The following is a 25,685-nucleotide window of genomic DNA, read 5'->3' as shown; positions in this document are numbered from 1 at the left end:
CTAGGCTATATTATTGCTCCAGGAGTGAGGAAACTGGCTCCTAGCCGAGTGGAAACCATTTTGGCAATGAAAAACCCTCATACAAAGAGACAAGTAAGAGCCCTACTGGGAGTCTTGGGATTCTGTCGTCCTTGGATCCCATCATTTGGGGAGCTGGCTAAACCCTTAATACAATTACTCACAAAGGACATGCCAGACCCTGTAACCTGGTCCAGCTCTTTAGATCAAAATCTCAAGAAAATTAAAAACACACTAGCATCAGCCCCCGCATTAGGTCTCCCTGATTACACCAAACCATTCACACTATTCATTCATGAGAAATTAGGGATTGCATCAGGAGTTCTAACTCAATGCTTTGGTCCAGCACATCGACCAGTGGCATACTATTCAGTAAAGTTAGATCCTGTGGTTCAAGGAACGCTTCCCTGCTTAAGGGCAGTAGCAGCCACTGTAGAGATAGTAAAACGAACCAAAGACATAGTCCTTGGACAGCCGCTGACTCTAAAGGTGCCCCATGAGGTATTTGCAATTCTTTTAAAATCCCAAACCCAAGCCTTCACGCAACAACGCTTAGCGCAATACGAAGCTGAACTATTCACTTCCAACCACATTACATTTGAACGGTGCAGCACTTTAAACCCTGCTACCTTGCTGCCCACCGAACAATCAAATGAAAGCCTCCATGACTGCCTCCACTTAATACAGGATGCAGAACTGCCACGTCCAGACTTAACTGACACCCCGTTACTGAATCCAGATTATGAACTCTTCACGGATGGCTCCTCATATATCTATAATGAGAAAAGGGTTGCAGGAGCTGCAGTAGTTTCACTCCACGAGATTGTCTGGGCAGAACCACTCCCCCCATCACACAGTGCACAAGCGGCTGAGCTCATCGCTTTAACAAAAGCTTGCGAAGCCGCTAAGGACCGGTCTACCAACGTGTATACTGACTCTAAATATGCGTTTGGGGTCTGCCATGCTACAGGAGCCTTATGGAAACAACGGGGGTTTCTAACATCAGCTGGCCACCAAATAGCCCATGCAACCCTTGTTTCCAAACTACTAGAAGCCATCCAATTACCAAAATCCATAGCAGTCATCCACTGCAAAGCTCACCAAACGGATGACTCCTTAATCACGAAAGGGAATAAATATGCTGATGCTACAGCAAAGTGGGTAGCTACCGAGCCCCTCCCTCACAATATAGCAGCACCAGCCATAAGAGCTGATCCTGAAATCCCTTATGCAGACTTTTTAGAAGAAGGGGAAGCGAAAATGTGGGAAAAGAAATTAGGTGCAGTTTTTACAGAAGGGTTCTGGAGGGTCCCAGATGGTAGGCCAATAGCCCCACGCCGCCTCATAAGACTAATCTGCCAGAGGCTGCACTCAAAAGGCCACTGTGGAACGCAAGCAATAGTGGATGCGGCAAGGAGGGTATGGCACGCACCTGGGATATATAGTGAGGCAACTAAAGTGGCTGGAACCTGCCAAACATGCCAGGCCAATAATAGCACATCCAGGAAGAACATTCATGAAGGGGGCAGACCATGGGCCCAAAGACCATTTGAAAGGGTACAGATGGATTACATACAATTACCCAAGGCAGATGGATACCAGTATGCACTTGTATGTCGGGACCAATTGACACACTGGGTAGAGGCCTTCCCTTGCCGCCATGCCACAGCCCTGGAAACCGCCAGACACCTCATTAAAGATATTGTACCCAGATTTGGGGTACCAAGTGTTCTGGACATGGATAGAGGCAAACATTTCATAGCTCAGGTCCTTAATTACATATTTCAAGCCCTGGGCATTACCCAGAACCTCCACTGCCCTTATTCGCCCCGTTCGTCGGGTGGGACAGAGCGGCAGAACAGGGAGGTGAAGACCCTACTGGGCAAACTCTGTCAGGAAACACACCTCTCATGGCCAAAAGTACTGCCCATTGCCCTGTTTTACATCAGGACAAGGCCACGGCGAGATATAGGGATCTCTCCCTTTGAGATACTTTTTGGACGCCCGCCAGACACCCTGAAGGGCCTGGACCCACAATCACTGAGCTTAGATAGGGGGGATATGGTTCTCTCTTCTTATCTTACAGCCCTGCATAAGAGACTACAAGTCCTGTGGACACAGAGTGCCCTGACCCAGACACTGCCACTGGAGGAGAACCTACATCCCTTCGAACCGGGCGATTTGGTGTGGATAAAACTCTTTACAAGAACCTCACCACTGCAACCCAGATGGACAGGACCCTACCAAATCTTATTGACTACACAAACAGCCATTAAAGTTGCAGAAAAAGACTGCTGGATCCACTGGACTCACGCTAAACCAGCAGTCGTAGACCTCAGCCCTGAGATCCCACCAATCAAACTAAAGAAGAACCCGGAAACTCAACAGTGGACTTTGGAAGCATTTTTGACACCAAAGAACCGTGAAACCTAACAAGAGATTTTTTTTTTCTGGTTGGACTCTTTTTTCCAAAATTTTCCCGATTACCTTTCCCCCTCCCCATCTCCCTCTCTTCCCTTGTCCCATCCTTGCACTCAAAAAAAAAAAAAAAAAGGGGGGGGGGAGGGAAGAAGGGGACTTAACTACACTATGGGAGGAAAGAAACCCATTGTAAAACTTTTATGTAACCTTTGTTGTATATTGTTAACTATAACCCAAGTAACAGCATTCCTGGAACCAAATCTCATCCCAGAGAAGGGTAACATCTGGGAATACCTAGCAAAAGAGGTACTCAACACTACTGATTTCTGTTTAGAAGGTGGGAGATCAGTGAAAGACATCCTCAAGACATGTTTAATGGGAGTAGCAGTAGGACCTCAAGCCATCCACAACCACACCAGGCTTAGACACTTCCCCATCACACCATCATATTCAACCATTTATGACTGGGGAAACATCTCTAGAACTAAAGCTCTAGATATGTACACCCTTCACATAGCTGCTGTCACCACTTCATCATGGTGTTTTAGAATGGAAGGATGCAAAGCACAGGAGGGCGAAAAGTGCATCAACCTAAACAACACAGACCTTATATGCAATCACACTGAGCACATTTCCTACTCCTATAGCTATATGAGGCTACCTCATGGCTGGTTCATGCTGTGTGGTCTGCAGGCCTATTCATATTTACCTGCTAATTCCACAGGGGGACCATGCACCCTGGGCAAATTAACCATGTTAATGCCCGCCCTACAGAGGCGACACAGAAGGGCCTTTCACTCCTTAGACTCAGACTGCGACTCCAAAGTGTCCCTGCTAACAAAAGCTGAATACGTTTCATTGGCTGTATCACTAGTGGGTGTGCCAGGACTAGCAGTGCGGAATTCCAGAAATTTGAATAGCCTGGCATGTACCCTAGCGAAAAGTTTAAATTCAACTTCCCAGGCTCTGGATGCCTTAAACCGAGAGCTAAGGCAAGTTAGAGAAGCCACCCTGGAGAATCGTGCAGCAATAGATTTCTTACTGTTGGAAGAAATGTCCTTCTGGGTTCGGCTCCAAGTGGGGAAAAAGACACTGGAGTCATGGAGGCTGCTTGGAAAGATGGTTTAATGGTGGACAGGACCACATGGCTTGAGTCCTGAACAACAAAGGTGATCACATGCTTCAATGTTGGTGGAGAAGAAGAGAAGGGAAGAGAAGGACTGAAGAAGGGCTTGCAGGGATTTTTATAATCTGTTCTGCCCCACCTCTCTGTTTCCTGTTCCTGTGTAAGAAATGTATTCTGATTGGTTGCCAGACTCCCATGGGCCCGTGCAAGGGCAACCCTCTAGGGTGAGTTTTGAATTCAGGTTTGATTGAGTTCAGATGCCATGTGGTCAGTTGAGTAAAAGGCAATATTATCCTCCCTTCATTGCCATCCCCCCTGGAGCTGAAGGGGAGTACTCTTTATTATGTAAAGTGGACTAGCTTGGCCTTCTTAATGGCCCATTGACAAAGCGGGGAAGCTGCAGGAATTTACTCTGTGTTTAAAATGTGTTTCTCCCTTTTTCACCTCCAGGAAAATATAATATTCTGCCTTATCAATATTTCCTAGGATATTTCATTTTTCTGGGAGAGGGCTAGGTGATAACTTCCTACAATCCCTCCTTTTTTTTTTTCAAAAAAAATGTGAGTGGAACGCACATGTTTTTTGACAAAAGATAAAATTGGTCAGATCAGGGAAACTTAATTTTTCTGATGGAAAAGCATTGAAAGAGACAGCAGAAGGATCACTTCAGTGGCTCCCAGAGAGCTTTCAACCATGAAGGTCTTAGCAACCAGGGCACAATTTCTGGAAAGAAATTTACAATATCCAATTTACCATGCCAATTATTTTCAGGTGTTTGATATCACTTTCTGTGAGCTTCCAGACTACAAGCAAGCAGAAGTCCCAAAAAAACTTCACAGCCATTGAAGGATTCTTCCTTTTAAAGAAGTACAGGCTGCCCATTTCCAAGGGATTTCTTTAACTTGCCCTGGCTCCTATTTTAGTGAGGCCAAATTGAGTTTAGCTAGTGTGCAATACAAGCTATTTAGTATTTTTTTTTTAAAGTTACACACAATGAGCCCTGGGATTCCTCCTCCTGAGACCACCAGTGCAACATATCCTGCTTTACTGGGCAGTGTGGTTTTTTTCTTCATCACCGTGTGAGAGCTTGGGGTTTTTGGAGATCCTCTCTGCTAGCTCTTCAAGTGCGGGGATTGCCTGAGGGGAACTTCCCTTCCCCCATGGGATTAAAAGGGAGATATCACTGTTTAGGCTTTTGTGCAAAGGCAAAAATCAACCTAGGAAAAGCTTTGTGGAGTTGGGTCAAGGAGATAATTTCAATCTAATTCTGAATGGAGCCCCTCTCTCTCTCTCTCTCTCTCTCTCTCTCTCTCTCTCTCTCTCTCTCTCTCTCTCTCTCTCTCTCTCTCTCTCTCTCTCTCTCTCTCTCTCTCTCTCTCTCTCTCTCTCTCTCTCTCTCTCTCTCTCTCTCTCTCTCTCGTGTGTGTGTGTGTGTGTGTGTGTGTGTGTGTGTGTGTGTGTGTATGTAGCTGCTTCTACAATACAGAAAATACAGACATTTTGGACAAAATTTCCCTCCCACCAGCCAGAAATCTAAGGTGTTCAGGACTTGCTGTGCTAGCCATTCTCAAATACAATTCTTACATGAATACATTAAACTGATTACAATATAAATGAGACAGGAAAGAAGACCTTACAATTTCTGTGAAGGAGGCAAAGAAACAAAACTTTTTTCAAACAATTTTCACCCTCCCCCGTAGTTTTACAGCTATCTTCTGGGGATAGAAGAGAGTCTTTTGGTCTTTACTTCTTCATCTCCTTCAGGGTTCTTTCATGTCTGCTAGGGTGGCATGCTTGGTTTGGTGGTAAGGCTGGTAAGAGTGGTCAGTCAGTCTTGGTAGTCTGTCCCAGGCTTGGCTAAGTTTTTTTTCCTCATGTCAGGTTTTATCAGGAGGCAATCACCAGCAGCAAATTGGAGAGTTATGGTTTGAGCTAGCAGTCCTTTGTTTCTGAAGAGTACAATCTTCTAGGGCTGAAAGACATGAGAACAAGGTTCCCTCCCCCACAGAAAAGGCATTGTTGGAGGATTAGAGGTAAGGGAGGAGCGTGGGGGGGGGGTAGATAGCTTGCAGGCAGAGTTTGAAAAAATAAAACCATTAGTTACTCAGCAGATAAACAGATAAATATTATGGGGATATCACAGATGAGAAATGGAGTCTGGATTCACATGCTTCAGGAAAGAAATGGACAGGTAAAATCATTTAGACACACAATAAATGCAAGGATGAAACTTTTCTTGCAAACATTTCCTGGGTTGTTACTTTAAGGTATAGGCAAGGAAGGAAGGAAAAAAATATTTTTACTCTGTTTCTGCTGGCCAGAACAGACACAAAGTAAAGACCCTTCCCAGTTTCAGTTAGTTTTCTAGGCCCAACAAACTGAGCGAAGGCAATTTCTGCCAGTTTACTCCTTTCTTTCTTTGAACACTTTAACATTCTTGTCTTTTGGATTGGAGACATCTTAGTTGCAATTACCTTGAGGGTGCACAAAGACTTAGACATACACACACACAGACAAAGAGGGAAAAACAAAATCATTCCCACCATGAATTTCAGTTAAATTGGGGAAGGCACAAATCTTAAGAAACAAAAACCACGTGGTTACATAGAAGACAGAGAAAGAGACAGACAAGAGAAAAAAAAAAAGAAATCCCACCATTTCCTTTTAAGTACCTTTTCAGCCAAATTAGTTTTTCCTGTATCATCTTTCAGCAAAGCCCATTTTCTACAATCTGCTCTTTTTTTCTTCATTCCGGCCAGGACGGGCATTTGCTTTTCGTCCCAGGCCCCCAACAACTCCCCTAGGGGGGTTTCCATGGCTACCCTCGAGCTACCGCTTCCCATGATCCCATTTAGATGTGGGTTTACTTCGTCCTAGCCGGGTTTGCCACTTCGTATTTCCCCGCTTTACTTTCGCGTCCTTAGAGGACCTTTCGCGCCCTTTTGAAGGGACTTTCTCTGTTTGCCCTTCGGAGGGTCTTACTGGTGCCCTTCGGAGGGACTTTTCTGGGGGTGCCCTTCGGAGGGACTTTTGATGCGTTCCTCACCGCGGGAACCTTCTCTCGATTCGCGCCCTTTCACGCAGGGACTTTTCTTACAGTTTCAAGTCTTGGGGAAAGAGACCCGGAGGACCAGCCGCACAGTGACCCAGGAGGGGTGCTGTCGGAGCGGGTATGCGTACCTCCCTTTTTCTCACTAACTTTCTTATGGGCTTTAGCTTTTTTCTCTCACAGGACAAAAACAGCAGCAACAACAAAAAATAAAAAAAAATCCATTCACTTTTCCATCCATTTTCACACACACTAGTCACACACAGGCAGGCATACACACATTTCCCATGCTTTAAAATTAAATTTTAGAGAAAATTTAGAGGTACTCACCTTCTTTCCAGGCAGCCTTTGAGCTCAAACTCAAAACCCCTTTAAAGCCTAGATCCAAATGGCTAAGGCCAAGATAAAGTCCACCCACAGACTCAATGGGGTCTGTGCCGGCATGGGAGGCTTACCTGGGCCATATCCATTTGTTAGGCTAGCTTGGAGTCCCATCTGGGGGGTGCCAATTGTTGGAAGAAATGTCCTTCTGGGTTCGGCTCCAAGTGGGGAAAAAGACACTGGAGTCATGGAGGCTGCTTGGAAAGATGGTTTAATGGTGGACAGGACCACATGGCTTGAGTCCTGAACAACAAAGGTGATCACATGCTTCAATGTTGGTGGAGAAGAAGAGAAGGGAAGAGAAGGACTGAAGAAGGGCTTGCAGGGATTTTTATAATCTGTTCTGCCCCACCTCTCTGTTTCCTGTTCCTGTGTAAGAAATGTATTCTGATTGGTTGCCAGACTCCCATGGGCCCGTGCAAGGGCAACCCTCTAGGGTGAGTTTTGAATTCAGGTTTGATTGAGTTCAGATGCCATGTGGTCAGTTGAGTAAAAGGCAATATTATCCTCCCTTCATTGCCATCCCCCCTGGAGCTGAAGGGGAGTACTCTTTATTATGTAAAGTGGACTAGCTTGGCCTTCTTAATGGCCCATTGACAAAGCGGGGAAGCTGCAGGAATTTACTCTGTGTTTAAAATGTGTTTCTCCCTTTTTCACCTCCAGGAAAATATAATATTCTGCCTTATCAATATTTCCTAGGATATTTCATTTTTCTGGGAGAGGGCTAGGTGATAACTTCCTACATTACTATTAAAACATAACCATGGCTGTGAGGAATTCAGAGGGTTGTGCTGTTTCACTTTAGACCAAAACTCGGAGGTTGTAGAAAAGGACATCCATCACCTGAAGGAGCTGGCCCAAAATATTGGCCATAACCAATCATCCCTAGATTTTTCCTGGCTTTTTTCCTGGCTGCCAGACTTCCATTGGCTCAAAATTCTACTGACAGGAATTGTCGCTATTTGTGTCATAGGGGCCCTCATGTGTTGCCTTTGTCATTGCATTCCTCCCTGTCTGGCCTGTTTAAGGACTTGCCGACCCGCTCCTCCCCTACCAGATACCACCAGGCACCAGGCAGCCCTCATGATGATTCAGATTGACCACGCATACCAAGTATACTCAGACACTACACTAGAAACAGAAAAGGTGGAAGAACACACATAGTTGCTGTCAACTCAAAAAAAAAAAAAGAGAAAAAGAAAAGGTAGGATTGTGGGAAGGGAACTTCACCAAGACAGTGTTGTATTAGGAAGACTATACAGCCCATAGCCAAACTAGAAGTCACTAGAATAACAAAGCCAGCATATATTCTAAAAGAAACATCCTGAGAATAATTACCAGGATATCAGGACAATTAGAAATAGCTGCAGAGTACAAATAAGACAAAAGACCTAGGAAGTGCAGGAAGAAGCTACCTTTAAGAGAAGGAAAAGGTCAGAGTGACAACAAAGACTGGTTAGCTCGGGGGCGAAGATGGAAAAATAGGAAATACAGTAGAAGTCACTAGGGCTCATCCCTGTCCCATGGGAAGCACTTTAGGGCAGAGGAATAACAAAACTCAGGACAGGATTAGAACCATTAGCAAAGGCACAAACAAAAAGGGATAAAACAATAGGACAAAGAAAACAAAAGGACTTCAAAGAGGAAAATGGTATAAAAAATGTACACTTTCTGTATGTCGGGGTCAGCTCACCCAGGAACGCTGATCCACATCACTGTTGGTCTTGCTTTCCTGAAATAATAAAGTCAACTTGCTTTCAAACGCAGCGTGCTTCGATCCTAAATTCATTCTCCCAGCCGGGAAATCCGAACCCACAGAGGAAACCTTTTTCCATTTAACAAGATGAAGCTAACTCTCAAGATTACCAGAATCAATCATGGAAGGGACCTTGAAGGTTGTCTAGTCCAGCCCCCAACTCAAGCCGGAAACCCTACCATTTCAGACAAATGGTTATCCAGTTGCTTCTTAAAAACCTCCAGTGATGAAGCTCCCACAACCTCTGGAGGCCAACTGTCCCCCTGGTTTCTTGTCCTCATTGTTAGGAAGTTTCTTCTCAATTCCAGGTTGCTTCTCTCCTTGTTTAATTTCCATCCGTTGATTCTTGTCCTGCCCTCTGGTGATTCAGAAAATAAATTGACCCCCTCCCCTTTGGGGATTAAAATATTAAAAGCTGCTGTTTCCCAAGAATGTTGGATTTTCCTACTGTGGATCCAATTTTAAGGACCTTAGACATCGCTTCAAGCTGTGGTGGACTAAAAACCAGTGCAGCATAATGGGGAAGATCCCCTTTGGGGATTAAAATATTAAAAGCTGCTGTTTCCCACGAATATTGGATTTTCCTACTGTGGATCCAATTTTAAGGACCTTAGACATCGCTTCAGGCTGTGGTGGACTAAAAACCAGTGCAGCATAATGGGGAAGATCCCCTTTGGGGATTAAAATATTAAAAGCTGCTGTTTCCCAAGAATGTTGGATTTTCGTACTGTGGATCCAATTTTAAGGACCTTAGACATCGCTTCAGGCTGTGGTGGATTAAAAACCAGTACAGCATAATGGGGAAGAAGTGGGCTGGTTCCCTGGGAGACTTGGGTTATAATCTCTTCTAGCCTAGAAGCTGCTGTAGAAAGTTATAGAAAGTTAGCACCTGCCCCTCTCCTAGAAGAATGAAATATTTTAGGAAATATTAAAAAGGCAGAATATTATATTTCCCTTCTCTTGGAAACAGAAAGCAGCCCCCCACCATTCTTAATAGCCCTCAGCAGATGCCGGCACTTAAGAGATAAAGAGATAGATAGCTCTATTCATAAGCAAATACCCTCACCCAAGATCTAACACAGATAGGATTAGCCCTCAACCACAATACGAATTGCCCAACATCCCTTCATCGCATCACCCTCAGAATCTTCAATCAAACCTGAGAGCTCAGACAACCTATAGCAGCGACGGCAAACCTTTTTTGGCTCGCGTGCCATAAGTGGGGGGAGTGCAGGGGGGGTAGTGTGTGGGCGTGTGGCACCCATAATGCAATGCGCGACCCGCCCAGTGCGCATGCGTGCATTACAGGCGCTCCCCATTTTTTGCATGCTTTTTTTGCCCTCCCCAGACACCAGAGACTTTATAGGAGCCTGGGAGGGCGAAAACAGCCTCCCCCGCCCTCCCGGAAGCCCTCCGGAGGCTTGAGGGTCTTCAGGATGCTTCCCTGAAGCCCCCAGACAAGTCAAAACGAACCTCTGAGCAAACCGGAAGTGACTTCCGATTTGCTCAGAGGTTCGTTTTGAGCGCTCTGAAGGCTTCAGGGACCTTCAGGATGCTTCCCTGAAGCCTCCGGAGCAGTCAAAACAAACCTCTGAGCAAACAGGAAGTCCGTTCCCGAACTTCCGGTTTGCCCGTAGGGCCGGTTTTTTTGCACTCTGGAGGCTTCAGGGAAGCTCATGAAGCCTCTGGAGGGCCTCCGACGGGGGGTGGGTGGGCTGGGGAGGCTCTTTTTGCCCTCCCCAGGCTCCTATAAAGCCTCTGGAGCCTGGGGAGGGCGAAAAATGGCGTTAAAAAAGGGTGAACTCAGCTGACAGGGCAGCACCTCGCGTGCCCTGATAAATGGCTCCGCATGCCACCTGTGGCACGCATGCCATAGGTTCGCCATCACTGACCTATAGAACCAGCTATGACCCCTATATAACCCCTACATGACCCCATGGGAGGCTGACAACAGCCAATAGAATACATGTTCTTGCACAGGAACAGGAAGTTCAAGTGCAAAGCCCAAGAGAAGGTATAAAAGCCACCCACTCTCAACTCCGTGTGGTCAGCTGCACCAGGACTACGGGCTTGGTGGTTCTGCTTCATCAATAAACCATCTTTCCAATCACCCTCCATGTTTCCAGTGCTTTTCTCCCAGCTTGGAACTGAACCAGATGAATATTTCTTTCCATACTGCCTATGGATCAGTCCCTCTCTCTTAACCCTCTTGATTAATTAAATACTATCCCAATAGGTCTACAGAAGCTCTGCTCTTCTCCATGCATCCCTACACCCAGGGGTGGGATTCAAAAATTTTAGCAACTGGTTCTCTGCCCGGTTTGCTGGGTGGGCCTACTGCACCATGGGAGGGGGGGCATGTTCACCACCCCCAGGCTCTGGAGGCTTTCCTTGAGCCTCCGGGAGTGCGAAAAAGCCTCTCCCATGCTTCGGAGGTCCTCCAGAGGCCAGAAACGGGCTCCTTTCCAGACGGCCAGTTTTTTGCCCTCCCAGAGCCTTCATGTGCGCCCTGCACTTACCTGGCATCCAAAACAGGCTGTGAGGGGCGGGGCAGGGTGGGCCTGGCCAACCAGCCCTTGAAACTACTGGTTCAGTGAACCAGATGTAAAATTAGCATTCGGTTCGCCTGAACCAGTCCAAACCAGCTGAATCCCACCCCTGCCTATGCCCATTTTCCACTTATGTGCAATTAATGATTAGTATGCTTCCTTTATTGGTATCTACCATATTTTTCGGAGTATAAGACGCACTAAGGCAGTGGTGTCCAAACTTGGGAACTTTAAGACTTGTGGACTTCAACTCCCAAAAACAAATTTTGGTCAGTTTTGAATGCTCTATTCTCATATTTATTGTTCAGTTCCTAAGTTGTGTTCCACTCTTTGTTACCCCATTGACCATAGCTGTCCTCCCTTGTCTTCCGGAGTTTCCCAAACTCATATTCACTGCGTTGATGACACCATCTAGCATTTAAGCCAGGAGTGTCCAAACTTGGGAACTTTAAGACTTGTGGACTTCAACTCCCAGAATTGCTGGCTGGGGAATTCTGGGAGTTAAAGTCCACAAGTCTTAAAGTTCCCATGTTTGGACACCCCTGCACTAAGTTTTTGAAGAGGCAAATTTTAAAAAAAGTTTTGCACTCTGCAAACCTCCCCAAAACAGTCCATTTTTCACGAAAATGGGCCCTTTTTTTCAAAAAAAAAAAAAAAAGGCATGAATAGCTTTTGCGGGCTTGCAGAGTGCTCCTGGGGGGGTGCCCTCCCAAATGAGCAAAAAAGAGGCCCATTTTTCACCAAAACAGGTACATTTTTTTGCCAAAAAAATTGCATGCATAGACTTTAGGAGGCTTATAAAGTACTCCTGGGGGCTGGGTGGGGGGCAAAATTGAGCAAAAAATGGCCCATTTTTCACTCATTTCTGCCTTTCCCAGCCCCCAGGAGCTCTCTGAAAGCCTCCTAAAGGCTATGCCCGTCCATTTTGGTGAAGAGGGTGTGGTTTCGGGAGGCAAAAAATGCTGTATTCAGTGTATAAGACACACACAGATTTTCAGCCTCTTTTTTGAGGGAAAAGGGTGCGTCTTATACTCCAAAAATACGGTATTACTCATACATGAAGCAAAAATCCCAGTGTTATCTGGCAAAGAACAAAAGCTGTGCTCTTTCTTGGTGTTCCCCACAACTAACAAATGTTTGAATACTTCACAAACAGCTACCTTTGTAAACTCAACCACATTCTACACAGACAGTAAAGCTCCGGTCCCTTACAATGTAGGCTCATTTGGAAGATGACGTGAGAAAATGATTAGCAGACAGAGGAAAAGTTTAGAAGTTCTGAGTGTAATTATTATTTTTTCATTCCCCCCCCCCCCCGCAATGTGCCTAAATAAATACAGGGAGTCCTTGACTTACAACAGTTTGCTTAGCGACTGTTTGAATTTACGAAGGTGACTTGTGGTCGTTTTTCACCCTTACAACCGTTGCAGGGTCATCTCCCTGCATCCCCCCCCCAGGGTCACATGATCAAAATTTAAGATGTTTGGCAACTGACTCCTATTTATGATGGTTGTAGTGTCATTTGATTATTATTATTATTATTATTATTATTCATATTTATAGACCGCCCCCTCTCCCGAAAGGGACTCGGGGCGGTGTACAGTCACTAAAATACGTTATAAAATACATACAAAACAGTTAAATAATTAAATACGTAGGTGGAGGAGGTTGCAAGACTGTACATAGAATAATAAATATTAAATATAGTATATAGTGTATTAAAAACTTTTTAAAACCCCACACCCAATTAAAATGAATAAATCCCCGGGAGGTAGAACTAAGAAAGTGCCAGGCCAGCTGATTGAAATAGGTGAGTCTTTAACTTTTGCCGGAAGGAACGGAGGTCGGTGGTAGTTCGAATGTCAGGGGGGAGGTCATTCCAGAGGGTTGGGCCCATCACAGAGAAGGATCTACTCCTAGGTGTCGCCCGCTGGCATTGACTAGCAGACGGCACCAGGAGGAGCCCCTCTCTGTGTGAGCGGATAGGTCGCAGGGACGTGTGTGGTAGGATGCGATCCTGCAGGTAACTAGGTCCACTGCCATGATAATCTTTTGCGACCTTCTGACCAGCAAAGTCAACGCGGAAGGCAGATTCATTCATTTAACAAGTGCGTGACCAATTTAACAACTGCAATGATTCACTTAACCGTGGCAAGAAAATTCTTATAATGGGGCAATACTCACTTAACACCTGTCTTGATTAGCAATGTAAAATTTGGGCTCAATTGTGTCCATAAGTTGAGCACTGCCTGTAATTCATTGAATCGTAAAAGAGGACTTGTCCTGGCTGAAATTTGAAGTCCATCCCATTCTCTTGTGGGAGTTTGGCTTATTATTTAAGATCAAATACACAAAGATCTAGGGACACGGTGGCTCAGTGGCTAAGATGCTGAGCTTGTCAATCAGAAATGTCGGCAGTTCGGTGGTTCAAATTCCTAGCACCACGCAACAGAGTGAGCTTCCGTTACTTGTCCCAGCTTCTGCCATCTTAGCAATTTGAAAGCACGTAAAAATGCAAATAGAAAAATAGGAACCACCTTTGGTGGGGAGGTAACAGCGTTCCGTGCACCTTCCGCATTTAGTCATGCCTGCCACATGAACACGGAGACGTCTTCGGACAGCGCTGGCTCTTCGGCTTTGAAACGGAGATGAGCACTGCCCCCTAGAGTCAGGAACGACTAGTACACATGTGCGAGGGGAACCTTTACCTTTACACAAAGATTGAAACACCCAAAATCATGGCACACTTGGAATACTGCATTCAGTTCTGGTCGCCACGATGTAAAAAAGATGTGGAGACTCTAGAAAGAGTGCAGAGAAGAGCAACAAAGATGATTAGGGGACTGGAGACTAAAACATATGAAGAACGGTTGCAGGAACTGGGTATGTTTAGCTTAAGAGAAAGAAGGACTAGGGGAGACATGATAGCATTATTCCAATATCTCAGAGGTTGCCACAAAGAAGAGGGAGTCAAACTATTCTCCAAAGCACCTGAGGGTAGAACAAGAAGCAATGGGTGGAAACTAATCAAGGAGAGAAGCAACTTAGAACTGAGGAGAAATTTCCTGACAGTGAGAACAATTAATCAGTGGAACAGCTTGCCTCCAGAAGTTGTGAATGCCCCAACACTGGAAGTCTTTAATTTTTAATTTAATTTAATTTAATTTAATTTAATGCTTCTAGACCGCCCCCTCTCCCGAAAGGGACTCGGGGCGGTGTACAGTTCATACAAAATATAACAAGATACAATAAAATCCAGAAGGGGGCGCAATTGGCGCACCAGGCGAACCTGGTGGAACGCCCCCCTTGCCATGGCCGCCACATGGTCATCCATTGACAGCCGGGCATCAAGGAGGACGCCCAAATTGCGCGCCCGTTCCACAGGGGGCAATTGCTCGCCCCCTATGGCCAGCGATGGAATCAGCTGGCTGAATCGAGGTGCCGGTAGCCACAGCCACTCAGTCTTGGAGGGGTTGAGTTTAAGTCTGTTGTCCCCCATCCAGACCCCGACGGCCTCCAAACACCGGGACATCACTTCGACAGCCTCGTTGGGGTGGTTTGGAGTTGAAATATACAGCTGAGTATCATCAGCGTAGAGGTGATACTCAACCCCAAAACCACGGATGATCTCACCCAGCGGCTTCACATATGTGCTGAACAGGAGAGGCGAGAGGACCGACCCCTGTGGCACCCCACAAGTGAGTGGCCTTGGGGTCGACCTCTGTCCCCCTGTCAACACACATTGCCTCCGGTCGGAGAGGTAGGAGCCGAACCACCGCAAAACGGTACCTCCGACTCCCATCCCCTCCAACCGGCGCAATAGGATACCATGGTCGATGGTATCAAAAGCCGCCGAGAGGTCTAATAGGACCAGGATAGAGGAACAACCTCTATCTCTGGCCCTCCAGAGATCATCAACCAACGCGACCAAGGCTGTCTCTGTGCTGTGCCCAGGTCGGAAGCCGGACTGGCGTGAGTCTAGATACTCGGATTCGTCAAGGTGTCGTGGAAACTGCTGGGCCACCACATTCTCAACAACCTTCGCTAGAAACGGAAGGTTGGAGACTGGACGATAGTTAGCTAGCTCCATTGGGTCGAGTGAGGGCCTCTTAAGTAAGGGCCTCACCACCGCCTCTTTCAAGGCGGTTGGTAAGGATCCCTCACCCAATGAGGCATTCACCAGGCCCAGAAGCCAGCCTCGTGTCACCTCCCAAGATGCCAGTACCAACCAGGAGGGACACGGGTCCATTAAACATGTGGTGGGTCGCAGCCGTCCACGCAACCTATCTAAATCCTCGGGGGCAACAGAATCAAACTCCTCCCAGGATGGTCTCACAAGACTCGCTGTTGGCGGCTCGTCTGGTCCACTGAGTGGGGCCCATCCGCTCCGGATCTGAGCGACTTTGTCCTGCAGATATTCCCCAAATTCCTCTGCTCTGCCCTGTAAGGGTGCCCCCTGCGTCCTCTGTGACAAGAGGGAGCGGGTCACCCTAAACAGGGCGGCAGGGCGGTTATCCGCGGACGCAATAAGGGTGGCACAATATCTACGTTTGGCCGCCCTTAATGCCACCAGGTAGGTCCGCAAGTAGGATCTTACCTGTGTTCGATCAGATTCGGAGCGTGAGGACCTCCACCTGCTCTCTAGACGTCTCCTGTGGCGCTTCATCACCCTCAGCTCCTCGGTATACCAAGGAGCCCGGGTGGGTCGCTGCCGCAGGAGAGGTCGCAAAGGCGCAACCCGGTCCAAGGCCCCAGCCGCCGCCCTATTCCAGGCGGCCGCTAGGTCCTCCGACCGAGCGCGGGTCAGGGCTACAGGTAATGGCCCAAGCTCCGTCTGGAACCTATCCGGCTCCATCAGGCGCTTGGGGCGGTACCAGCGTGGACCGTCTGGTCCCGCCTCCTCGCGGTGGGGGGTAGCGCCAGGGAAGTCAAGCCGGAGACATGAGTGATCTGACCATGACAGGGGTGTAACAGTAAAATCCCCTCTACCCAGATCACTCGTCCACTGCTCAGATACAAAGACAAGGTCCAATGTGTGGCCTCCTTCGTGTGTGGGGCCCTGAATTAACTGGGTCAGGCCCATGGCTGTCATGGAAGCCATGAACTCCCGAGCTACCTCAGATGCTGCTCCCGTCGACAGCAGGTTGAAATCCCCCATGACCATAAGCCTGGGGATCTCAACCGCCGTCTCCGAGATCAGCTCGAGGAGCTCGGGCAGGGCTGCTGATGTATAGCGAGGAGCCAAGTATACAATCAGCAAACCCAACTGCCTCCGTGGGCCCCATTTCACACCAAGGGACTCACACCCGGATATCTGAGGAACAGTGAACTCCCTCGGCTCTAGACCTTCCCGTATAACTACCGCCACCCCACCACCCTTACCCAGGGCCCGAGGCTGATGGAATGCACGGAAACCTGGTGGGCACATTTCCACGAGGGGTAAACCACCCTCGTGGCCCAACCAGGTTTCCGTTATCCCTGCAAGGTCTAGCTCCCCCTCAGAGATCAACTCATTAATGAGGGGGGCCTTGTTGGTTACGGACCTTGCATTGCAAAGCATCAGCCGTAGGCCCGGGCCCTGTAGTTCCTGGCCACCTAGGTTGCGGGGGTTGGTGCAAACGACCGGGCATAGCCAACAACCACGGTCTCCCAACCGACCTTGTGATCTTCTCTTGTCCTCGCATCCCCCCTCCCCGCGACCGTTGTAATCAAACAACCCTCTATTGGAATCACTTGTTCCCTCTCCCCCCCCGCTCCGCTCACTTCCTTCCCGGACTCACCTGTCCGTCCAGCACTGGCACTGGCGCCTCTCCCGGCCTGGTTATCACACCCCCCCTCCCTGGAACCCCTTAATAACAATAAAAAACTTCTGGATAAAAAGCCCCTCAGCCTCCGTTTCTTCCACCTCTCGGGGTTCACAAACCCGTCATCAAGGCAGGCCCTTGAGAGAGCCAAGGGCCATACCTGCGAGAGCGGGGCCTCCCGCAGGCGGAGCAGGTCCAACCTCGAATAAATAGTTCGTTAAAAGTCCAATGGAATCAGGATGCTAATAAAGGTTGATAGAAAGTTGGTAAAAGTTCATAAAAGTTGATGGTTAATGAGTCGGGGTCTTAGAGGGAGGAAGGAGATGTTAAAATATTTAGATAGAGAAGAAGGGGGTGGGAATGATCGAATACCCCCAATTACATAAAATTGCATAAAACGACGAAGGTGACCACAAGGTGAGAGATTGTTCAAGGTGTTCAGGATGTTCCATGGCAAAGTGACCCAAACGTGGGAGATTATTCGCGCTGGTTCAGGGTGGTTCCTTCCTAGAGGTCCACAGAGACTTACAGTTAGAGTTTGGTGTCCCCTGCTGGCGTTGACAAGGCCTTTTTTGGTTGTTGTTATTTTGTTGTTATTTTGTTGTTGTTCTCTCCAGCGCTGTTCATGCCAGTATCTTTAAGAAGATGTTGGATAGCTATTTGTCTGAAACGGTATAGGGTTTCCTGCCTAGGCAGGGGGTTGGACTAGAAGACCTCCAAGGTCCCTTCCAACTCTACTATTGTATTGTATTGTATTGTATTGTATTGTATTGTATTGTATTGGATCTTACCAACTTGCCCAGCCACACACTTTCAATAGAATGGACACACTTATCAACAAATCAAAAATACACCCATGGGATCACAGCTTTCAGGATCATAGCAGAGTTCATAATGCAATGTCTGGAATTTAGCACTCCCATACATACAACCCGAAGTATGGATGTCGATAAAGTCCTTCACTATAATAACAAAAGACCAGAGATGGTATTCAACCGGTTCGGACCGGTTCGCCCAAACTGGTAGCGTATATTGTGGGTGGCCCCGCCCACTTGCCCTGGCTCTACGGCATCCCATTTAGGCCATTTTTTTTCACCAAAAGCGTGCACGCACGTTCACATTTGCGAACCGGTTGGGAAGGTAAGTAACTGCCACCCCTGCAAAGGACCAAGTAGAGAAGACACACAATACTATCAACAACGTCTTCAAAGGAATGCAATTCACAAGGGAAGAAGAAAACAACAACACACTACCCTTTCTGGATATTCTTATCAGCCGAGACTACGATGGTAAACTAGGAATAGAAGTGTAGTGAAAAACCATCCACATCAACCAGGTGCTCCACTACCAAAGTCACAACACAACATCCCACAAAAGAAGCTGTGTAAGAATAACATTGCAGCAATCGTGAACAGCAGAAAAAGGAAACAGATCATGTATACATCTTCCGATGAAATGGGTATTTATGCAACTTTACGAAACAGAGCCTGACAATTCAACCCAATATATAGCACAATCAATCCAAGGTGTAAAAAGGGGAACACTGCTGTACATTTAAAATAACTCAAGAAACCACCAACAGACTATTTCAATCACATGTGGCATCACTACAGGACACAAACCAACTGTGGAACGTTCTGCAAAATATCCTAAGAAAACCAAAAGACCCCTCAAGATGGAGTCATCTAGACCAGGGGTCACCAACCTTTCGGACCTCAGGAACCACTAAGTTCATAATTTTAAATCCGGCGGAGCACTAATATGATCTGCCTAATTACTGTCTGGGTGGGCGTGGCTAGCTGGTCTTATGACTGGGTGGGCATGGCCAACTTCATGTCATTCATGTCGAGGAGCGCTTCACTGGCCTCTACTCCCCTCCCAGCCACTCCTCACCTGCCCACCTGGGCTCCTTAGGGCCCCAACAAGCAGCAGTTCCTGGAGCTAAGGAGCCACCACGAGAAACAGTTGGCAAAACAGCTGGCTCTAAAAGGATGCAAAATAACAGCCTTCTGCAAGGCATATAAATCCTTCTAGTCCCCACTATCCTGTCAGAGTTGAAGAAGCTTCTTGGATGAGAAGTGAAATGTCTTCAAAAGAAAAAAAACAAGCAAGTCCAGTTGCCTCCTGAAAAAGCATCTTTTGGGGCTCTACATTGGTGAAAACTTGAGAGAAAACCTGATAGTTGGTGCTATTCCTATCATGTGCTTAACCTACCTACTGAATTAAATTAGCTTGTGGGTTTATCCAATACAGTGAACCATATGTAGTACACTATATTGCCAAAAGTATTCGCTCACGCATCCACATAATCAGAATCAGTTGTGAGCGAATACTTTTGGCAATATAGTGTATCAATCATATGGACTCGTTTCGTAGAATTTTCTCAGCCAAAAAAACCAAACAACTAATCAAGATTTGCATTAATCAAATTTACTTTTTCAGGTAAATGGATCTGCCATATAGCTACAAATACCCGGTTTTGTGTAACTACGTAGAATGAAATACTCACGGCAGTGATTCAGCACTGAAGTTTTTGATTTATTGTCTTGCAAGCGTCCAGCGGTAACATGACAATCAGAGTCAAGAAAGGTACCTTCTTCTTTTATCGTGCTTTATCAGAAATAATTTATTTAAATAAATGAATCAGTGTTCGTTCCTCAAATGAACAATGAAAAACAGAGTAATTTAGATTGCTGGGACTTCTCAAGAACAGCTTTCTTTACCATCAGTGGGGTTGATGCAACTCAACAAGGTTCTGCAAATGTTGACAGAATAGAGGGTTTCCTGTAATGATTAAGGAACCAGGTGATATTTCTGAAAGTTGATAGACCTTCATCAGTTGTGGCATTTACTTTCGTATCTGCAAGCTGGGAACAGCCTACTTTATGGCATTATTTGGAGAATAGATGGTGTTGGGGAAGACTCTTGAGGGACTTCTTGAGAGTCCCTTGGATTACAAAGAGATCAAATCAGTCAATCCTGAGAGAAATCAACCCTGACTCTTCTTTGGAAGGCCAGATGCTGAAGCTGAAGCTCAAACACTTTGGCCACTGAATGAGAAGAGGGGACTCCTTGGAAAAGACCCTGATGTTGGGAAAGATGGAAGGCAAAAGGGAGAAGGGGAAGGCAGAGGTTGAGATGGTCAGAGCCCTGGTGATGCAGTGGTTAGAATGCAGCATTGCAGGCTAATTCTGCCGACTGTCCGCAGTTCAATTCTCACTGGCTCAAGGTTGACTCAGCCTTTCATCCTTCTGAGATTGGTAAAATGAGGACCCAGGTTGTTAGGGATGATTTGTTGACTCTATAAACTGCTTAGAGAGGGCTGTAAAGCATTATGAAGTGGTATATAAGTCTAAATGCTATTGCTTAAATCAGGGGTGTCCAAACTTGGGAACTTTAAGACTTGTGGACTTCAACTCCTAGAATTCCCCAGCGGAGTTGAAGTCCACAAGTCTTAAAAGTTCCCAAGTTTGGACACCCCTGGCTTAAATGCTAGATGGTGTCATCAACGCAGTGAATATGAGTTTGGGAAACTCCGGAAGACAAGGGAGGACAGCTATGGTCAATGGGGTAACAAAGAGTGGAACACAACTTAGGAACTGAACAATAAATATGAGAATAGAGCATTCAAAACTGAACAAAAAGTTGTTTTTGTTGTGGTCCGCCAGTGGTCAGCGGAGCTAGCCACAGATTCAGACAGTGAGGAGCCTGTTCCCAGTGTGCGCAAGTGCAGAGTTGCCAAAAGAAGGGAACAGCTAAAGAACAGAGGTCGACTTGGGAGTAAGGCCACAGGTCGATGATGAATGGCCCCTCCCAGAGGAAATAAAAGAGGAGCAAAGGGGGAGTGGAGTTTGCAGGAGACAATTAGTTCGCTTAATTGGTTCGTGACTCTCTGAGACTCCTTGCCAAGTTTTGCAGATATCGGCCTGGCAGCTCTCCAAGCCAGATAAGGTCTGTGACTATAAATCCCCCCTTAAAAGACTTTGTTGAATGGGAATGAGAAGAATTCACAGTAAATCAATACAAGGGTTTTTTGTCAGGACAAGGAGTTTGCTTCATGCTCTTTTGGGAAGCCTCGGTCAGAACAGCTTTAAAGATGCAGCTATGGAGACTGCCATGTCCCTAGCAAGGCGTGAAGCCAAATTCCATGCTATAGATTCCTTATCATTGGCTTCCATAATGCTTCGGTTTTGTATTTTAAATTTCATCCCATTTAACTGAGCAGACCACTTTTTCATTTGCGCTAAAACTTTGAAAACTAAACTAAGCATTTACCACATTTTTCGGACTATCAGATGCACCCGAGTATAAGACGCATCATGATTTTGAAGACGTAATTTTTTTTAAAAAAAGTTTTTGCACTCTACATGATTCCCAAACCCTTTGCTTGGGGGGGGGGGGGAGGCATGCAGAGCTTTGGGAGGCTTCCAGTGTGCTCCTGGGGGCTCGGGGGGGCAGAAATGAGCAAAAAACGGCTCATTTTTTGCTCATTGTTGCCCTCCCCAAACCCTCTGCATGTCCATTTTTGCAAAGGGGGCGGGGTTTCGGTAGGCCAAAATGCTGTATTCACTGTATAAGACACACCCAGATTTTCACCCTCTTTTTGGGGGGGGGAGGGAAGTGTATCTTATACTCGGAAAAATACGGTAGGTGACTCAGCCTACCCAACATAAGAATTGGAATTGAATTTAAAACAACCATATAATTAAAGGAAGGAACTTGAGTTCTAAACCCTCCAACAACCAAGAATTTTCAACTGAAATCCTTTAAATATTTATTTGGAATAAGTTGTAGCATCCCTTGCAATAACATCATGATGTACAAAATATCCTTGCTACTCCCAATCGTTGATGCCTATGAAATTCTATACACAGACAGTCCTCGACTTACGACAATTCATTTAGTGACCATTACAATGGACAAAAGTGACGTATGACCAATTTGCACACTTATGACCATTTCAGCATCCCCATGTTCACGTGATCAAAAGAAAGAAAAAAGAAAGAGAGAGAGAGAGAGAGAGAGAGAGAATATTAATCATATTAATCCTTGGGGAGCTGATCAGGAATAGGTTTAAAATAAACGTTGCCCAAATGAAAATATATTTCTTTTCAAAGAGTTATTCAAACTCAGATTGTGTGTCTCTGCCAATTTAACATATTGCTCAAGTGCAATAGTTCAGTAAAGTTTTATCTGCAATAACTCTGGTGCTGCCATAATTTGGATAACCACCAGAAGGCCATCTAAGAAGAGCTAGAGATTTTGTGTGTGTGTGTGTGGTTATCTGGAGTTTTGTAGCCCAGAAATAATGATAGCCTTAAATGATGCCGGAATTTATTTGGGGGGCGTGGACAGGGGAGAAAGTTTTTTGAGCATGTTTAATTCATTAAATGTGAATGAGCAAATCAGGAAATATGATTCAAATGTATGAAGTGGAAAACTGGCAATATTTGCTTGCTGAACTTTCTTTTAAAAGTTAATTTTAAAGTTTTTGCCCACTCCACAGCCCATCGGTCACAGGCGATCCTGGACAAGTCGTACAGGTACTGTAGTTCTCGACTTACAACAGTTCAAAGTTACAACGGCACTGGAAAAAGTAACTTAGGGCCATTTTTCACGCTTACAACCACTGTAGCATCCTTATGATCACCTGAGTAAAATTCAGATGCTTGACAACTGGCTCGTATTATGGTGGCTTATCAAATAAACTATAATGACTGGGCTCGCATAACATCATAAATCCAATCCAAACAAACTACAATAGGCCTAAAAGGAGTATTTTCCTGGCAGCAAAGGGGCCTTAAATCTGGGGAGACTTTTTCCACACTATGAAAGTATTCTTAAACCTATTCCCATCGCTGGGGTGTTATAGGATGTTCAGGGAAGGGTAGCACCTCTGGTGTAGAGGCATGCCGTGTCCTTTTAGGGCAGCTCATTCACCTTTGCTCCCCACCTGTCACGCAGCTCTCACCTGTGGCTCCTAGTAGCTGTAGCATGCGCAGCGGCCACACCCCGGGCAACAGCTTCGACAGGCTGGCCAAACCAGGTGGAGAGTAGCCGTTGGGTCATTGACCTTCGGTGAGAGAGGGACTTGGCTATCCTGAACATGTGAGACAAATTCCGGCGGATTGAGCGGACGAAACCTACTAGAATAAGACAACGGCCATGAAGGCGGTCTCTGCAAGCTGTTAGGAATGTAAGCTAATGGTTGGCTCAACAATATATAAGACATGAGAGTAGTACTGTTTCTTTAAGTACTGCTGTAATGGGATTGGTTGCTGTACCTCAAGCGGCCATAAGATGGAGCCAGAATGCCTGTTAGATCTCTGTTTGTTAGATGCTGATCGGTGGATACTGCTTGTAGATGTATCGTGAGTTACTGTGAGTTTTGCTACAGTTAGCGCCTTTGTGTGCTGAACTGATTATAGGATACTGGACTGTGTTCGATGGATCACTCCTTAACTGAGAACATTGATAACTGACTGACTGAACCGTGTGTAAATTGAACTCTGAATACCTCTATTTTCCACATAAGTAAAATACTATTACTTTTACTATTCGGTGTCCCTGTATGCTGGTTTGTGCGTGTTCTTCCACACCACTCTCATTACGCTTCTCTGCACACTCGCTCTCCTAACGGGGAGCTTACATGTGGTACGCTAAGAGCACGGCAAGACATGAAAGACACCCTGGTCAATCGCTGCGCCCAGCCCATCTCCCACTGTCTCGACTCTTGGCCTGTTATTGGAGAAAAGATGGAATTGGGGGAAGAGAGAATGAGGCTGACTATGCGCACCTCTCCCTCACTTCAAACCAATCCACGCGCAAGTCTTGACATCCCCTCAATTAGGATGTCAAGGTCCTCTTCGAACACGATGGACGAACATCATATTCCCATCGCTATTCAAGGACATTCACATGTTATGGCACAATTAACTGGGTTGCGTATTCTGTGCTAGGTTGTGTTCTCTTTATTATAAACTGTGTTTAGAAACCCAGTAGTAATGTGAGAGCTGGACCATAAGGAAGGCTGAGCGCCAAAGAATTGATACTTTCGAATTGTGGTGTTAGAGAAGATTCTTGAGAGTTCCTTGGACTGCAAGGAGATCCAATCAGTCAATCTTAAGAGAAATCAACCCTGGCTATTCTTTGGGCAGACAGATACTGAAGCTGAAGCTCAAATACTTTGGGGACCTAATGCGAAAGGGGGACTCCTTGGTAAAGACCCTGAAGATGGGAAAGATGGAAGGCAAAGGGAGAAGGAGACAGCAGAGGATGAGATAGTTAGATAGACCCAATCAAAATGAATTTGAAGGGTGTTTGGGGCGCTCTGAGCTTGCTTTTTATTTTATTTATTTGTTTTGTGAAGCATGTATAAGATAATAGTTATAAGTATATACAAGATTATGAATACATGAAATGGATACGAATAAATAGAGTTGTCAGGACGGGGTGGTAGGCACGTTGGTGCACTTATGCATGCCCCTTACAGACCTCTTAGGAATGGGGTGAAGTCAACAGTAGACATTCTAAGGTTAAACGTTTCATTATCCTAACTAGGTAACATCATCAGTGCAAGTAATTAGTGCAGTTTGCTGTCATTTTCTATTCTGGTGTCTTGTCTGTCTGTGTCTTAGGGCGGTCTTAAAGATTCTTTGGTTGGGCTGTTTACCAATGGCTCTCTGACAATTTCTTGATATGAAATCTACTATGCAAGAGACAATCAACCAGCCCAAAAGAGAACAAGACTCCATCATCTCTACTCAGGACAGCAGAGATTAACTCCAAGGTCAACTTTGGACAAACAATCAAGCAATACCTCAATCAAGAAACTGCCAAAGAAGTCAACAGCAAACAGCCAGGGCTCTCTTAACAGCATTATGGGCCCCTGGCAAAGCAGTGCATTGGGGCCCCTACGACAACTACTCACGGGAATAAAAATGTAAATTAAAAAATGTAGTAAAATGTAATAAATATGTTGCTTTATTTATATGACACAAGGTGCACTGAAGGGTTAACACACACAGATTAGTATGGGGCTCTTATGCTCGTGGGGTCCATAGGCAAGTGCCCATCAGGTCCATGAATTAACACAGCCCTGCAAACAGCCCAGCTAAAGAATCTCCAAGACTGCTCCCACCCACACAGACAGGCAAGACACCAGAATATAAACTGACAGCAAACATCACTCCTTACTAGCACCGATGATGTTACCTAATTGGGGTAATGAAACGTTTACAAGAAGAAAACAAGCAAGCTCAGAAATGAGGGGTCCTCACCAAAGACCCCTCATTTCAACCCTCAGCTACAAACATTTGCCTTTATTGCAAAAACGTTTTGTGCGCAGTAATGCCAGCATCAATTCTCCCCTGGCCTGGAGTGTTATGGTAAATAGGGTTGCAAAGAGTCGGATAAGATTTTGTGCCTGAACCATAACCACCAATATTTTTTTTAAAACCCCCACAAAGCTCAGGAATGTATCGAAACACATACATGCCAAAATCAATTCAGCACACCAATTAGCACAAAGTCTTGGAGCCAAGGTTTCCAAGGATGTAAAGACGCAGCTTTAAGTTTTAGG

General features: G+C 45.9%; 1 protein-coding gene across 6 annotated transcripts in view; it reads right to left on the bottom strand.

Annotated features, from left to right (window-relative positions):
• Positions 1-25,685, bottom strand: part of MCF2L2 (MCF.2 cell line derived transforming sequence-like 2) — a 251,079-nt gene that overhangs the window by 95,890 nt on the left and 129,504 nt on the right. The gene's annotated exons all lie outside the window — the stretch shown is intronic.

Source organism: Natrix helvetica, assembly GCF_964273705.1.
Source record: "Natrix helvetica genome assembly, chromosome: 5".
NCBI classification, from domain to species: Eukaryota; Metazoa; Chordata; class Lepidosauria; order Squamata; family Natricidae; genus Natrix; species Natrix helvetica.
Note: the sequence above shows the minus strand (reverse complement) of the source record. Positions and strands in the feature narration are given on the sequence as shown.